Here is a 15,782-nt window from a genome sequence, read left to right on the forward strand (position 1 = left end):
AATGAAGTACATCAACGCCTGTTTGCAGCTAGGGTGTCCATTTAATTATCATTTCATTTCCAGCAAAGCTGCATGGTCATCCACGGTAACTGTTCTTTCGGGAACAGATACTACCGTCATATGTAGTTAAAATATGGCTTCCCGGCCATTGACCTTCTTGTGCGAACGCACACGCTATGCCCGAACTCGTACGGGACTTGGTAGATTAATCTGCCACGAGTAATGAGTATGATGGGCAAACATCTATTAGGCGCACTATGAATGTAATGGTGTGGACATGCTGGGAATGTGTATCTCACGGGGAGTGTGCAAGGGATAAGTCCCTGCAGACGCACTATCCTCTGTGCCCGCGGTGGCTCAGATGGATAGAGCGTCTGCCATGTAAGCAGGAGATCCCGGGTTCGAGTCCCGGTCGGGGCACACATTTTCAACATGTCCCCAATGAAGTACATCAACGCCTGTTTGCAGCTAGGGTGTCTATTTAATTATCATTTCATTTCTAGCAAAGCTGCATGGTCGTCCACGGTAACTGTTCTTTCGGGACGAGATACTACCGTCATATATAGGGTCAGTATTGCCTCACGTGTTCCAATATTTCTACGGAATCCAAACTGATCTTCCCCGAGGTCGGCTTCTACTAGTTTTCCATTCGTCTGTAAAGAATTCGCGTCAGTATTTTGCAGCCGTGACTTATTAAACTGATAGTTCGGTAATTTTCACATCTGTCAACACCTGCTTTCTTTGGGATTGGAATTATTATATTCTTCTTGAAGTCTGAGGGTATTTCATCTGTCTCATACATCTTGCTCACCAGATGGTAGAGTTTTGTTAGGACTGGCTCTCCCAAGGCCATCAGTAGTTCTAATGGAGTGGTATCTACTCCCGGGGCCTTGTTTAGATTCAGGTCTTTCAGTGCTCTGTCAAACTCTTCACGCAGTATCATATCTCCCATTTCATCTTCATCTACATCCTCTTCCATTTCCATAATATTGTCCTTGAGTACATCGCCCTTGTGTAGACCCTCTATATACTCCTTCCACCTTTCTGCTTTGCCTTCTTTGCTTAGAACTGGGTTTCCATCTGAGCTCTTGATATTCATACAAGTGGTTCTCTTTTCTCCAAAGGTCTCTTTAATTTTCCTGTAGGCAGTATCTATCTTACCCTTGTGAGATAAGTCTCTACATCCTTACATTCGTCCTCTAGCCATCCCTGTTTAGCCATTTTGGACTTCCTGTCGATCTCATTTTTGAGACGTCTGTATTCCTTTTTGCCTGCTTCATTTACTGCATTTTTATATTTTATCCTTTCATCAATTGAATTCAATATTTCTTCTGTTACCCAAGGATTTCTATTAGCCCTCGTCTTTTTACCTACTTGATCCTCTGCTGCCTTCACTACTTCATCCCTCAAAGCTACCCATTCTTCTTCTACTGTATTTCTTTCCCCCATTCCTGTCAATTGTTGCCTTATGCTCTCCTTGAAACTCTGTACAACCTCTGGTTTAGCGAGTTTAACCAGGTCCCATCTCAAATTCCCACCTTTTTGCAGTTTCTTCAGTTTTAATCTACATTTCATAACCAATAGATTGTGGTCAGAGTCCACATCTGCCCCTGGAAATGTCTTACAATTTAAAACCTGGTTCCTAAATCTCCGTCTTACCATTATATAATCTATCTGAAACCTATTAGTATCTCCCGGCTTCTTCCATGTATACAACCTTCTTTTATGATTCTTGAACCAAGTGTTAGCTATGATTAAGTTGTGCTCTGTGCAAAATTCTACCAGGCGGCTTCCTCTTTCATTTCTTACCCCCAATCCATATTCACCTACTACATTTCCTTCTCTCCCTTTCCTACTACCGAATTCCAGTCACCCAGGACTATTAGATTTTCGTCTCCCTTCCCTATCTGAATAATTTCTTTTATTTCATCATACATTTCTTCAATTTCTTCGTTATCTGCAGAGCTAGTTGGCATATAAACTTGTACTACTGTAGTGGGCGTGGGCTTTGTGTCTATCTTTGCCACAATAATGCGTTCACTATGCTGTTTGTAGTAGCTTACCCGCATTCCTATTTTTTATTCATTATTAAACCTACTCCTGCATTATTCCTATTTGACTTTTTATTTATAACCCTGTATTCGCCTGACCAAAAATCTTGTTCCTCCTGCCAACGAACTTCACTAATTCCCACGATATCTAACTTTAACCTATCCATTTCCCTTTTTTAATTTTCTAACCTACTGTTCGCAGTACCAGCACAGCAAGGCCGTTTTGGTTAGTGCTACAAGGCCAGATCAGTCAATCATCCAGACTGTTGCCCCTGCAACTACTGAAAAGGCTGCTGCCCCTCTTCAGGAACCACACGTTGTGGTTGCACCTATGGTACGGCTATTTGTATCGCTGGGGCACGCAAGCCTCCCCACCAGCGGCAAGGTCCATGATTCAAGACGTCCAGAGTCAAATTCCTAGGCCACATCATTAAGGCAGAAGGATCTTGTTGGATCCAGAAAAAATAGAAGTCATAGAGAAACTTCCTATCCCAAACAACAAAAAATCAACTTCCTAGGTTTCTTGGTGCTGCCAATTTCTGCAGGAGGTTCATACACATAAACCAACTGGCAACAACAGGAGTTTGCCAACTCACCGCAAAGGAGTCTACATGGATATGGGTCGACACGGCTGAAAATGAGTTCCAAACACTCAAAACTGCTCTCGTTAATATGCCACTCCTGTCACATCCGAATCTAACTGAGGAATTTAGTATGGTCATGGGCACCTCCTATTCTGGCCTGGGGTTTTTGATCTTGCAGAAGTACCAAGAAGGTGGTAATATGGTACATGAAACCATAGCTTTCGAAACCGTGTCCTGAGTAAAAGCGACAAAAATTATTCTGTCACCGAGTTCGAAGCACTGGCAGTCGTCTGGAACTTGGATATATTCAGATTCTTCTTGTATTGTCGAAAAACGAGAGTATACACCTACCACTGGTCGTTAAAAGTTTCTTCTCACACCAAAACTCCACAATGAATGGCTGACAAGATGGGTTCCCGCATTACAGGAATTTGATTTTACAATCACTCATCGTTAAAAATTTCTTCTCATACCAAAACTCCACAATAAATGGATGACAAGATGGGTTCCCACATTACAGGAATTTGATTTTACAGTCACTCACATACCTGGAGAAGAGAATACCTTTTCCGATGAGTTGTCACGATCACTTATAGGACTGGATAGAAATAGTGTGAATCCACTGCAGGAGGAGCACTTCAGTCTATACTACACTACTGGCCGTTAAAATTGCTGCACCACGAAGATGACGTGCTACAGACGCGAAATTTAGCCGACAGGAAGAAGATGCTGTGATATGCAAATGATTAGCTTTTCAGATCATTCACACAAGGCTGGCGCGGTGGCGCCACCTACAACGTGCTGACATGAGGAAAGTTTCCAACCGATTTCTCATAGACAAACAGCAGTTGACCGGCGTTGCCTGGTCAAACGTTGTTGTGATGCCTCGTGTAAGAAGGAGAAATGCGTACCATCACGTTTCTGACTTTGATAAAGGTCGGATTGTAGCCTATCGCGATTGCGGTTTATCGTATCGCGACATTGCTGCTCGCGTTGGTCGAGATCCAATGACTGTTAGCAGAATATGGAATCGGTGGGTACAAGAGGGTAAAACGTAACCACCTGCTGGATCCCAACGGCCTCATACCACTAGCAGTCGAGATGACAGGCATCTTATCCGCATGGCTGTAACGGATCGTGCAGCCACGTCTCGATCCCTGAGTCAACAGATGGGGACGTGCAAGACAACAACCATCTGCACGAACAGTTCGACGACGTTTGCAGCAGCATGGACTATCAGCTCGGAGACCATGGCTGCAGTTACCCTTGACGCTGTATCACAGACAGGAGAGCCTGCGATGGTGTACTCAACGACGAACCTGGGTGCACACATTTTTTCGGATGAATCCAGCTTCTGTTTACAGCATCATGATGGTCGCATCCGTGTTTGGCGACATCGCGGTCAACGCACATTGGAAGCGTGTATTCGCCATCGCCATACTGGCGTATCACCCAGTGTGATGGTATGGGGTGCCATTGGTTACAGGTCTCGGTCACCTCTTGTTCGCATTGACGGCACTTTGAATAGTGGACGTTACATTTCAGATGTGTTACGACCCGTGGCTCTACCCTTCATTTTATCCCTGCGAAACTTTATATTGCGGCAGGATAATGCGCGACTGCATGTTGCAGGTCTTGTAGGGCCTTTCTGGATACAGACAATGTTCGACTGCTGCCCTGGCCAGCACATTCTCCAGATCTCTCACCAATTGAAAACGTCTGGTCAATGGTGGCCGAGCAACTAGCTCGCCACAATACGCCAGTCACTACTCTTGATGCACTGTGGTATTGTGTTGAAGCTGCATGGGCAGCTGTACCCGTATCAAGGCCGTTATTACGGCCAGAGGTGGTTGTTCTGGGTACTGATTTCTCAGGGTCTATGCACTCAAATTGCGTGAAAATGTAATCACATGTCAGTTCTAGTATAATATATTTGTCCAATGAATACCCGTTTGTCATACGCATTTCTTCGTGGTGTAGCAATTTTAATGACCAGTAGTGTATATTAAAATACAGCATTTGAAAATTATGTGACCCTGACCTTGAGAGACATTGGTAACGAACAAGAGAAAGATCCAGATCTATCAGCCTTTATGGAAAGAGTCATGGATAGCGCGGAAACAAAAATTAGGCAGTTCTATTTGTTATGTAAGGGAGTGCTTTCCTACTGTAGCGGAGGGGAAGACGTGTTGTGCCGCATTTGCAGCCCTGATGAACTCGTAAATAAGGTTATATGGCATATCCATTTGAGTTACGTGCATTTTGGTGGCAGAAAGTGAAGCTATGCAGCTATGCACATGGTGCTATTTTGAAGATATGGAAATGTGCATAAGGAGAGTGCTGGCGATGTGCAAGGCATGTCAGAAGTCGAAAAACACAATAGTCACGAAGCATTCGCCACAGTACCCTAGCATTCCGACGAAATTAAAGCATCTGGTCGCCAAGGATCTTATGGGACCACTCCCATACACAAGAAGGGAGCAGTGTTCCATTCTAACTGTAGTGGAGCTAACGTCTAAATACGTCACTCTGTCACTATCGAGGAAGGTGAGCCATGGCGGTTTAAATTTAGGCAACGTGGCATTCCGCTGGTGCCACTAACTACCTGGGTTGCCGATATCGATCTGATCATATGTCTTGAGCTAGGGTCTTTGATTGAGGAGCGTGTTGTTAGTTTGGAAGGTCTTTGTATAGTCAGCTCGCTGCAGGGCACATGGATGGCAAGTTGCTGTTTTTGGAGGCTTCCGCCTGTTCGGTATGGCCCTCGAGAAGCCACAAGCGGATAAAACGGTCGGAGGAAAACATTACTGGGTCGCTTAAGGATTGGTAGCAGCGAGTTGTGGGAAGAGTGCAGATTACTGTTTCCTTCTGATGTGCGTTGGCATAGTACGTTTGGCAGCGGACGACACATTCCTGCTCCCTGGCCCCAGAGCAGAGACATGTTTGTTCTCTGCTGCATCGGCACTTTTGTGATGCATGGCATCTGTGTTCACTTGCAATATGCTGTCTCTAGCAGTTGTGACATGGTGTCTCAAGTTTTGTCCTATTTGCTGAATTCAATAAGTGCATGAGATTGAGAGTTTATTCTGCAAGCCCGAACTTCCTTCACACTATACTTGCTCTTTAGCTACATGTTTAAACTTTGCACTCTTTTGCTACTTGTGGAGCATGTTATATTTTACGGCTCTTTACTTATCAATATAAACTGTGGAACCCTTCCTTTGACCCACAGTCATTAGCTAACTCCACTCATTGTGAAACTTGCCTGCTTGTTCTTTGTTGGCTGCGATTAGCTGTTTGCTGTAGTTCTCAGCTTGCCTTGTATTTTGGGCGACTTTATATTTAATAAAGGCTATTGTCATATTTAAGTTGCATGTCCTCCCAACTTACCTTGTATTTTGGGCAATTGCATTTTTATTTAGGGTCTGTGTCAAAGTTTCTGCTGGTATGTACCAGTTGAGAGTCACATTTAAATTGTGTGCCTTCCCAGCTTTGCCTGTATTTTGGAGGAATGTACACACATCAAAAAAAGTTTTGCATCAGCACGGTTCCAAGAACTGCTGAAGACAGACGTTGACTTTGAATATTGTATCACAGACACAGTCCCTTTGACTGATCAGAGACATCACTAAACCCACCCAAAGTTGTAAACAACCATGCATGAGCAGTGTCTATTAGATGGAGGGGGTCATACAGCCAATCAGATCCAGTCATTCCACCAGAAAGGAAGTACACGACTCGTGTTGTCTGTAGTTTAACCATGCCTAGATGGTCAGTACCTTTGTGCCTGGAAGGGCTCTTCGCAAGGGAAGAGTCCAGGCATCTTGGAGTGAACCAATGCGATGTTATTCGGACATGGAAGAGATACAGAGAGACAGGAACTGTCAATGACATGCCTCGTAGAGGCCGCCCAAGGGCTATACTGCGGTGGATGACCTCTACCTTTGGATTATGGTTCGGAGGAAAGCTGCCAACAAAGCCACGATGTTGAATAATACTTTTCATGCAGCCACAGGAAGTCATGTTATGACTCAAACAGTGTGCAGTAGGCTGCATGATGTGCAACTTCACTCCTGACGTCTATGGCGAGGTCCATCTGTACAACCACGACACTATGCAGCCGGGTACAGATGGATCCAACAACACGCCAAATGGACCACTCGGGATTAACATCACGTTCTCCTCACTGATGAGTGTAGTATATGCCTTCAGCCAGACAATCGTCGGTCAGCCTGAACGCCTTATACACACTGGCTTCATTGGCTGGGAGGCCCCTTACGGGGCAGGTCCGACCACCTTGGTGCAGGTCTTTTTACATTTGACGCCACATTGGGCGACCTGCGTGTCAGATGGGGATGAAATGATGATGAAGACAACACAACACCCAGTCCCTGAGTGGAGAAAATCCCCGGCCCGGCTGAGAATCGAACCTAGGTCCCTTAGGACGGCAGTCCAGAACACTGACGATTCAGCTATCAGGGCGGACTTGGACTTGAGGTGTGTTGAGCTTAACGATCATAAGAGACTGAAGGTTAAGCAGTTGTGTGATTTGGCAAGGGACTTGCAGTTTAGGGCGGCATCACTGTGTCTAGAAAGCGAGGACATAGGCTACAGGCAGGAAATTTCAGTTCATAATTAACTCAGCACTCCAAAGTCTGAAGTCTACCTGGTTCGCCCTCCAATTATCTTGCTAAGTTACCCAATCCGATTATGGGTCTCCTGACTGGTATTCAGAACTGTCTGTTGATAGTTGAAATCAAGTGCAGTAAATCTTGTAGCTGCTTGTGCCATTTGAGTCTCATATGGATGCCTTATGCATAACGCGTAATGGGGCTCCTTAGGGAAATGGCAGCAAGAGAGGGGAAGAAAACCAATGTGCACTCCGTGTGCATACCGGGGGGAGTCATTCCAGATGTGGAAAGGGTCCTTCCGGATGCCATGAAGGGTACAGGGTGCACCCATCTGCAGGTGGTCGCTCATGTCGGCACCAATGATGTGTGTCGCTATGGATCGGAGGAAATCCTCCCTGGCTTCCGGCGGCTATCTGATTTGGTGAAGACTACCAGTCTCGCTAGCGGGATGAAAGCAGAGCTCACCATCTGCAGCATCGTCGACAGGACTGACTGCGGACCTTTGGTACAGAGCCGAGTGGAGGGTCTGAATCAGAGGCTGAGACGGTTCTGCGACCGTGTGGGCTGCAGATTCCTCGACTTGCGCCATAGGGTGGTGGGGTTTCGGGTTCCGCTGGATAGGTCAGGAGTCCACTACACGCAACAAGCGGCTACACGGGTAGCAGGGGTTGTGTGGCGTGGGCTGGGCGGTTTTTTAGGTTAGATGGCCTTGGGCAAGTACAGAAAGGGCAACAGCCTCAACGGGTGCGGGGCAAAGTCAGGACATGCGGGGACCAAGCAGCAATCGGTATTGTAATTGTCAACTGTCGAAGCTGCGTTGGTAAAGTACCGGAACTTCAAGCGCTGATAGAAAGCACCGAAGCTGAAATCGTTATAGGTACAGAAAGCTGGCTTAAGCCAGAGATAAATTCTGCCGAAATTTTTACAAAGGTACACACGGTGTTTAGAAAGGATAGATTGCATGCAACCGGTGGTGGAGTGTTCATCGCTGTTAGTAGTAGTTTATCCTGTAGTGAAGTAGAAGTGGATAGTTCCTGTGAATTATTATGGGTGGAGGTTACACTAAACAACCGAACTAGGTTAATAATTGGCTCCTTTTACCGACCTCCCGACTCAGCAGCATTAGTGGCAGAACAACTGAGAGAAAATTTGGAATACATTTCACATAAATTTTCTCAGCATGTTATAGTCTTAGGTGGAGACTTCAATTTACCAGATATAGACTGGGACACTCAGATGTTTAGGACGGGTGGTAGGGACAGAACATCGAGTGACATTATACTGAGTGCACTATCCGAAAATTACCTCGAGCAATTAAACAGAGAACCGACTCGTGGAGATAACATCTTGGACCTACTGATAACAAACAGACCCGAACTTTTCGAATCTGTATGTACAGAACAGGGAATCAGTGATCATAAGGCCGTTGCAGCATCCCTGAATATGGAAGTTAATAGGAATATAAAAAATGGGAGGAAGGTTTATCTGTTTAGCAAGAGTAATAGAAGGCAGATTTCAGACTACCTAACAGATCAAAACGAAAATTTCTGTTCCGACACTGACAATGTTGAGTGTTTATGGAAAAAGTTCAAGGCAATCGTAAAATGCGTTTTAGACAGGTACGTGCCGAGTAAAACTGTGAGGGACGGGAAAAACCCACCGTGGTACAACAACAAAGTTAGGAAACTACTGCGAAAGCAAAGAGAGCTCCACTCCAAGTTTAAACGCAGCCAAAACCTCTCAGACAAACTGTAGCTAAACGATGTCAAAGTTAGCGTAAGGAGGGCTATGCGTGAAGCGTTCATTGAATTCGAAAGTAAAATTCTATGTACCGACTTGACAGAAAATCCTAGGAAGTTCTGGTCTTACGTTAAATCAGTAAGTGGCTCGAAACAGCATATCCAGACACTACGGGATGATGATGGCATTGAAACAGAGGATGACACGCGTAAAGCTGAAATACTAAACACCTTTTTCCAAAGCTGTTTCACAGAGGAAGACCGCACTGCAGTTCCTTCTCTAAATCCTCGCACAAACGAAAAAATGGCTGACATCGAAATAAGTGTCCAAGGAATAGAAAAGCAACTGGAATCACTCAATAGAGGAAAGTCCACTGGACCTGACGGGATACCAATTCGATTCTACACAGAGTACGCGAAAGAACTTGCCCCCCTTCTAACAGCCGTGTACCGCAAGTCTCTAGAGGAACGGAGGGTTCCAAATGATTGGAAAAGAGCACAGATAGTCCCAGTCTTCAAGAAGGGTCGTCGAGCAGATGCGCAAAACTATAGACCTATATCTCTTACGTCGATCTCTTGTAGAATTTTAGAACATGTTTTTTGCTTGCGTATCATGTCATTTCTGGAAACCCAGAATCTACTATGTAGGAATCAACATGGATTCCGGAAACAGCGATCGTGTGAGACCCAACTCGCTTTATTTGTTCATGAGACCCAGAAAATATTAGATACAGGCTCCCAGGTAGATGCTATTTTTCTTGACTTCCGGAAGGCGTTCGATACAGTTCCGCACTGTCGCCTGATAAACAAAGTAAGAGCCTACGGAATATCAGACCAGCTGTGTGGCTGGATTGAAGAGTTTTTAGCAAACAGAACACAGCATGTTGTTATCAATGGAGAGACGTCTACAGACGTTAAAGTAACCTCTGGCGTGCCACAGGGGAGTGTTATGGGACCATTGCTTTTCACAATATATATAAATGACTTAGTAGATAGTGTCGGAAGTTCCATGCGGCTTTTCGCGGATGATGCTGTAGTATACAGAGAAGTTGCTGCATTAGAAAATTGTAGCGAAATACAGGAAGATCTGCAGCGGATAGGCACTTGGTGCAGGGAGTGGCAACTGACCCTTAACATAGACAAATGTAATGTATTGCGAATACATAGAAAGAAGGATCCTTTATTGTATGATTATATGATAGCGGAACAAACACTGGTAGCAGTTACTTCTGTAAAATATCTGGGAGTATGCGTACGGAACGATTTGAAGTGGAATGATCATATAAAACTAATTGTTGGTAAGGCGGGTACCAGGTTGAGATTCATTGGGAGAGTGCTTAGAAAATGTAGTCCATCAACAAAGGAGGTGGCTTACAAAACACTCGTTCGACCTATACTTGAGTATTGCTCATCAGTGTGGGATCCGTACCAGGTCGGGTTGACGGAGGAGATAGAGAAGATCCAAAGAAGAGCGGCGCGTTTCGTCACTGGGTTATTTGGTAACCGTGATAGCGTTACGGAGATGTTTAATAAACTCAAGTGGCAGACTCTGCAAGAGAGGCGCTCTGCATCGCAGTGTAGCTTGCTCGCCAGGTTTCGAGAGGGTGCGTTTCTGGATGAGGTATCGAATATATTGCTTCCCCCTACTTATACTTCCCGAGGAGATCACGAATGTAAAATTAGAGAGATTAGAGCGCGCACGGAGGCTTTCAGACTCGTTCTTCCCGCGAACCATACGCGACTGGAACAGGAAAGGGAGGTAATGACAGTGGCACGTAAAGTGCCCTCCGCCACACACCGTTGGGTGGCTTGCGGAGTATCAATGTAGATGTAGATGTAGAACGCACCACGTGATCCTGCCCTTGCTGTACCCTTTAACTAAAGGGATATATCGCACTTTGGTTTCGGAATCTATGAGCTAACAGAATTCTATAGGGCAGCTCAGGACTCTCATTATAGGCAGAAAGCTGTTGGCACATATGCGCATTGAGTCTGAGCGGAAGTATTATTGCATATTCAGGCTTAGAGGGCATGTGCCCCGAGGATCGATCACATTTAGTGTTTTCTCACTGTTCTACCAACTTTGATGAACTACAAGAACTAGAAGATTCTATTGAGGCTATGAATTTTGTCGATGGACATTGTAAGGTATATGGAGGTCTGGCACCAGTGATTTCAGTTTCCAGAGGTGATAAACCCTCTCTCAAATTTTATTTACTTGCACCCAGGCATTGTTTTTGTTGTGGCGCACACGGCCAGGGCTGGATCTAGGAGTTTTACAAATGAGGGCAAGCTTAAATTTGCCGTGACTTCTTTCACCACCACTCACAAAAATCAAAAATTTTTGAGAGTAATTTGGGTAATATACACTCCTGTAAATTGAAATAAGAACACCGTGAATTCATTGTCCCAGGAAGGGGAAACTTTATTGACACATTCCTGGGGTCAGATACATCACATGATCACACTGACAGAACCACAGGCACATAGACACAGGCAACAGAGCATGCACAATGTCGGCACTAGTACAGTGTATATCCACCTTTCGCAGCAATGCAGGCTGCTATTCTCCCATGGAGACGATCGTAGAGATGCTGGATGTAGTCCTGTGGAACGGCTTGCCATGCCATTTCCACCTGGCGCCTCAGTTGGACCAGCGTCCGTGCTGGACGTGCAGACCGCGTGAGACGACGCTTCATCCAGTCCCAAACATGCTCAATGGGGGACAGCTCCGGAGATCTTGCTGGCCAGGGTAGTTGACTTACACCTTCTAGAGCACGTAGGGTGGCATGGGATACATGCGGACGTGCATTGTCCTGTTGGAACAGCAAGTTCCCTTGCCGGTCTAGGAATGGTAGAACGATGGGTTCGATGACGGTTTGGATGTACCGTGCACTATTCAGTGTCCCCTCGACGATCACCAGCGGTGTACGGCCAGTGTAGGAGATCGCTCCCCACACCATGATGCCGGGTGTTGGCCCTGTGTGCCTCGGTCGTATGCAGTCCTGATTGTGGCGCTCACCTGCACGGCGCCAAACACGCATACGACCATCATTGGCACCAAGGCAGAAGCGACTCTCATCGCTGAAGACGACACGTCTCCATTCGTCCCTCCATTCACGCCTGTCGCGACACCACTGGAGGCGGGCTGCACGATGTTGGGGCGTGAGCGGAAGATGGCCTAACGGTGTGCGGGACCGTAGCCCAGCTTCATGGAGACGGTTGCGAATGGTCCTCGCCGATACCCCAGGAGCAACAGTGTCCCTAATTTGCTGGGAAGTGGCGGTGCGGTCCCCTACGGCACTGCGTGGGATCCTACGGTCTTGGCGTGCATCCGTGCGTCGCTGCGGTCCGGTCCCAGGTCGACGGGCACGTGCACCTTCCGCCGACCACTGGCGACAACATCGATGTACTGTGGAGACCTCACGCCCCACGTGTTGAGCAATTCGGCGGTACGTCCACCCGGCCTCCCGCATGCCCACTATACGCCCTCGCTCAAAGTCCGTCAACTGCACATACGGTTCACGTCCACGCTGTCGCGGCATGCTGCCAGTGTTAAAGACTGCGATGGAGCTCCGTATGCCACGGCAAACTGGCTGACACTGACGGCGGCGGTGCACAAATGCTGCGCAGCTAGCGCCATTCGACGTCCTACACCGCGGTTCCTGGTGTGTCCACTGTGCCGTGCGTGTGATCATTGCTTGTACAGCCCTCTCGCAGTGTCTGGAGCAAGTATGGTGGGTCTGACACACCGGTGTCAATGTGTTCTTTTTTCCATTTCCAGGAGTGTATTTCGAAATGAATGTCAGTATCTGACAACATTAACTTATTTTATTAAATGAATTGAGGTCAAAGAAAACAAACATAAGCAATTTTAAAATATACAAGGATATACCATAAATCTCATTCAACTATGAACTTAAAGCTTCGCTTTCCGAGCTTAGTTGGCTGCAAAAACGTTTATGATATCATAGTTTATGGAAGCAGCTCATTTGTGCTCTATGGAGATTATACTGAGATTTGTTAATCTTTGTTGAGCAGCCACGCTTCTCAAATGATTTTTAATTAGTTTCAGCTTGCTGATAATGCAGTGGCATTTTGCAAGTCTGTCTCTATTACCAGGGCATGGTGTTTGAAGCTTTCAATTTCAAAAATAAATTTTTCCTTGTTTAGATCTTCTGCGTAGGTATCAGAGAGTTCTGCTGCTTCAGCCTTTAAGTCCTCCACTTCCATTTCTTGAATTTGGACACTACACAGAAAACTAAATTTTGTGCTATTCTTCTCCAGTGTAATAAACTGGGTACTCAGCTCCGTTATCACTGTCAATTATTTCTAACAGGTACAGCTTGAACAAATCTTCCTGTAAATGTTTGGATACTTCATCGTCACAAAGCTCATCGCTCATTGTTTACTTTCTTCTGATCCTTTTTTCTGAGAACACTGTTGACACCTCATTATCTTCTGCTAGCACTTTGGCCTCAGAAATAGCTTCAGAGATACAAGAGTCTCTGGAAGTTTTCAGAAAGTTCAAAAGGCCTTGAATGTTTCAAACAGCTTTATCAACTGTAAGGTCTTCTCTTTGCAGAAACTGATTAACATGATCTATATTTTTAATATTGCATACCAGAAACAATTTAATGCAATAAATTTGAATTTTCTCATATTTTTTAAAATAGACCTTGCCACTGTTTTTGTTTCTGGTGTTGAGAATTTATAAGTTTCAATTTCTTCGAGAGCCTTTACAACTTTATGAAAATGCATATAAGCTGCTTCAACTGTCTCTACTCTTGCAGACCACCTAGTCTTGCTATGAGGTTTTAATGTTGTGGGTACATGTTTTTGTGAGATTTCCCATCTTGATGTGGAACCCACGAAGAATAGATACAAACAGTGGACAGTTCGAAAAAGCGTTTCGTCTTCAGTAGATATGTCAGCCTCGGGTGCATGTGCTCCTACTAAATTTAAAGAGTGAGTAGCACATGGTACGAAATAGGCCAGGTTTTTCTTCTCAAGTATTCTTGACTGGACCCCTTTGTACTTTCCAGCCATGTTTGCCCCATTGTCATAAGCTGACCTCTGCGGTATTTAATATTCAACCCAACTTGTTCTATATTTTTAAGTATTTCTTGACTGACCTTCTCCTGTTTTGTCTGTAACTACAAAAAAGTCAACAAAACTTTCCACTACCTCTGAGTCATTTGCCTTGACATAGCAAAGTACTTGACTCATCTGCTCATTGTGGCTGATATCTAGAGTGCAGTCACACTTCAATGAAAAGTATGTAGCATCTAAAACATCTTTCATTATGCCTTGTCTTATTTTGTTGGCAATCAAGTCAAGGAATTCATCTTGTATATGTTTGGAAAAATAGCTAATCTGCCCTTTCTTGTGGCATTCAGCATGCAGACGAAGGGAGATACTATAGTGTGATGTAAGATCAATGGTATTTAAAAATTCCCCACTCTGTGGATCATCAAAATCACCAACTTCTCTTGTTCCTCTAAACGGACTTCCTTGCTTTGCTAGAAAAACGACAGCATCAATAATACAGTGTAACACTGCTCTCCAGTGAGATTCTAATTTTTTTATCTGCTCTTGCAGCTCTCTGTCAATGCCTTCGCTTCTGAGAGAAGACTCTAGAGCCTTCCAAGAGTAAAAACAAAATTTATGGTTTGGTGAATTTTCATGGGCAGGCAATTTTTCACTAAGTTTTTTCCAATTAACAATCCCTTCCTCTTTAGCTAAGAATGATTTTGTCTTAGAATCTGAGCCTAAGTGGCAAGATAATCTGCAGGGAATACAATATAAAGTGTTTTTGCTCTCACTATAACCTTGCCATGATCTTTTAACTTTTGTCCCATTTTTAACTGCTTTATAAACCAATCTTTACTTAAATTGCGACCTACTGTACAGCTCTCACTGATGTCAGGATCACGTTCGTTTTCTGCTCTCATTTTTATAATGTTACATCTTTCATAGTCAAAAAACGTCTTTGGCCATGTACCAAGATAGTTAAAATCAAACTGAAACTCAGAAGTTTCATCCTTTTGCTGAACACTGGCTGATGTTCCAGGAATTACTGATTCACATTCCTTCACAGTGTTGTCTTCGTACTTGGTCCATCTTCAGTTTCACCTGAAACCAAAAAGTATATAATCCATACTGAACTTGAGAGATTTGCTGTCTTTGAGTAATTTATTCACGTCCTTCTCTGTTGTGGTAGTGTTACAGTAACTGTAAGGGATTGATCCCTGAGTCAATCCAAATGAAGTGGTCCAATGAGGATTGCTTGACCATTTTTTAATATTTTTTTTATGTGAGTACCCTATAATTGAGAAGTTCAAAACAGCTTTAAAAAAATTAACTTCCTCCGTTACTGAACGGCGGCCATTTTTATTTGTAAGTGTCAGACGATTTTCCAGTTTGGAGATGTTAGTGATAATTCGCAGACGTCTGAATGGGATTAAGTTAGAACTCTGCAATTGGTATGGTTGTTTTTAGAAACAACAGAGTCTATTTCACAAAATACCCTAAATTCTATTTATATTATACAAGGGTTGGAACTATTTATTTACAGCTCGTACAAAATAGATGCGTGTTTCAAAGTTTTACTGACCTTCAAAGTAGTCAACAGCATAGTGTGTAACCCGTTGCCAGCAATGTGCAAGTCGTAGGATACTCTTAGCAGTGTCAGTTCGTTGACAGTTCGACCTGCGCAGTGTATTGCCCAACGAATTTGTAGCAGTTCTGAAGCGAATGCCGTGAAGTGTTTCCTTC

At 44.6% G+C, this 15,782-nt stretch overlaps 1 non-coding gene across 1 annotated transcript; it reads left to right on the top strand.

The window, feature by feature from the left end:
• Positions 1-345: 345 nt before the first annotated feature.
• On the top strand, positions 346-420 carry Trnat-ugu (transfer RNA threonine (anticodon UGU)). Its single transcript has one exon. It is a non-coding gene; the product is annotated as a tRNA-Thr (tRNA).
• The last annotated feature ends 15,362 nt before the right edge of the window (positions 421-15,782 follow it).

Source organism: Schistocerca serialis, chromosome 4 (genome assembly GCF_023864345.2).
Source record: "Schistocerca serialis cubense isolate TAMUIC-IGC-003099 chromosome 4, iqSchSeri2.2, whole genome shotgun sequence".
In the NCBI taxonomy this organism is placed as follows: domain Eukaryota; kingdom Metazoa; phylum Arthropoda; class Insecta; order Orthoptera; family Acrididae; genus Schistocerca; species Schistocerca serialis.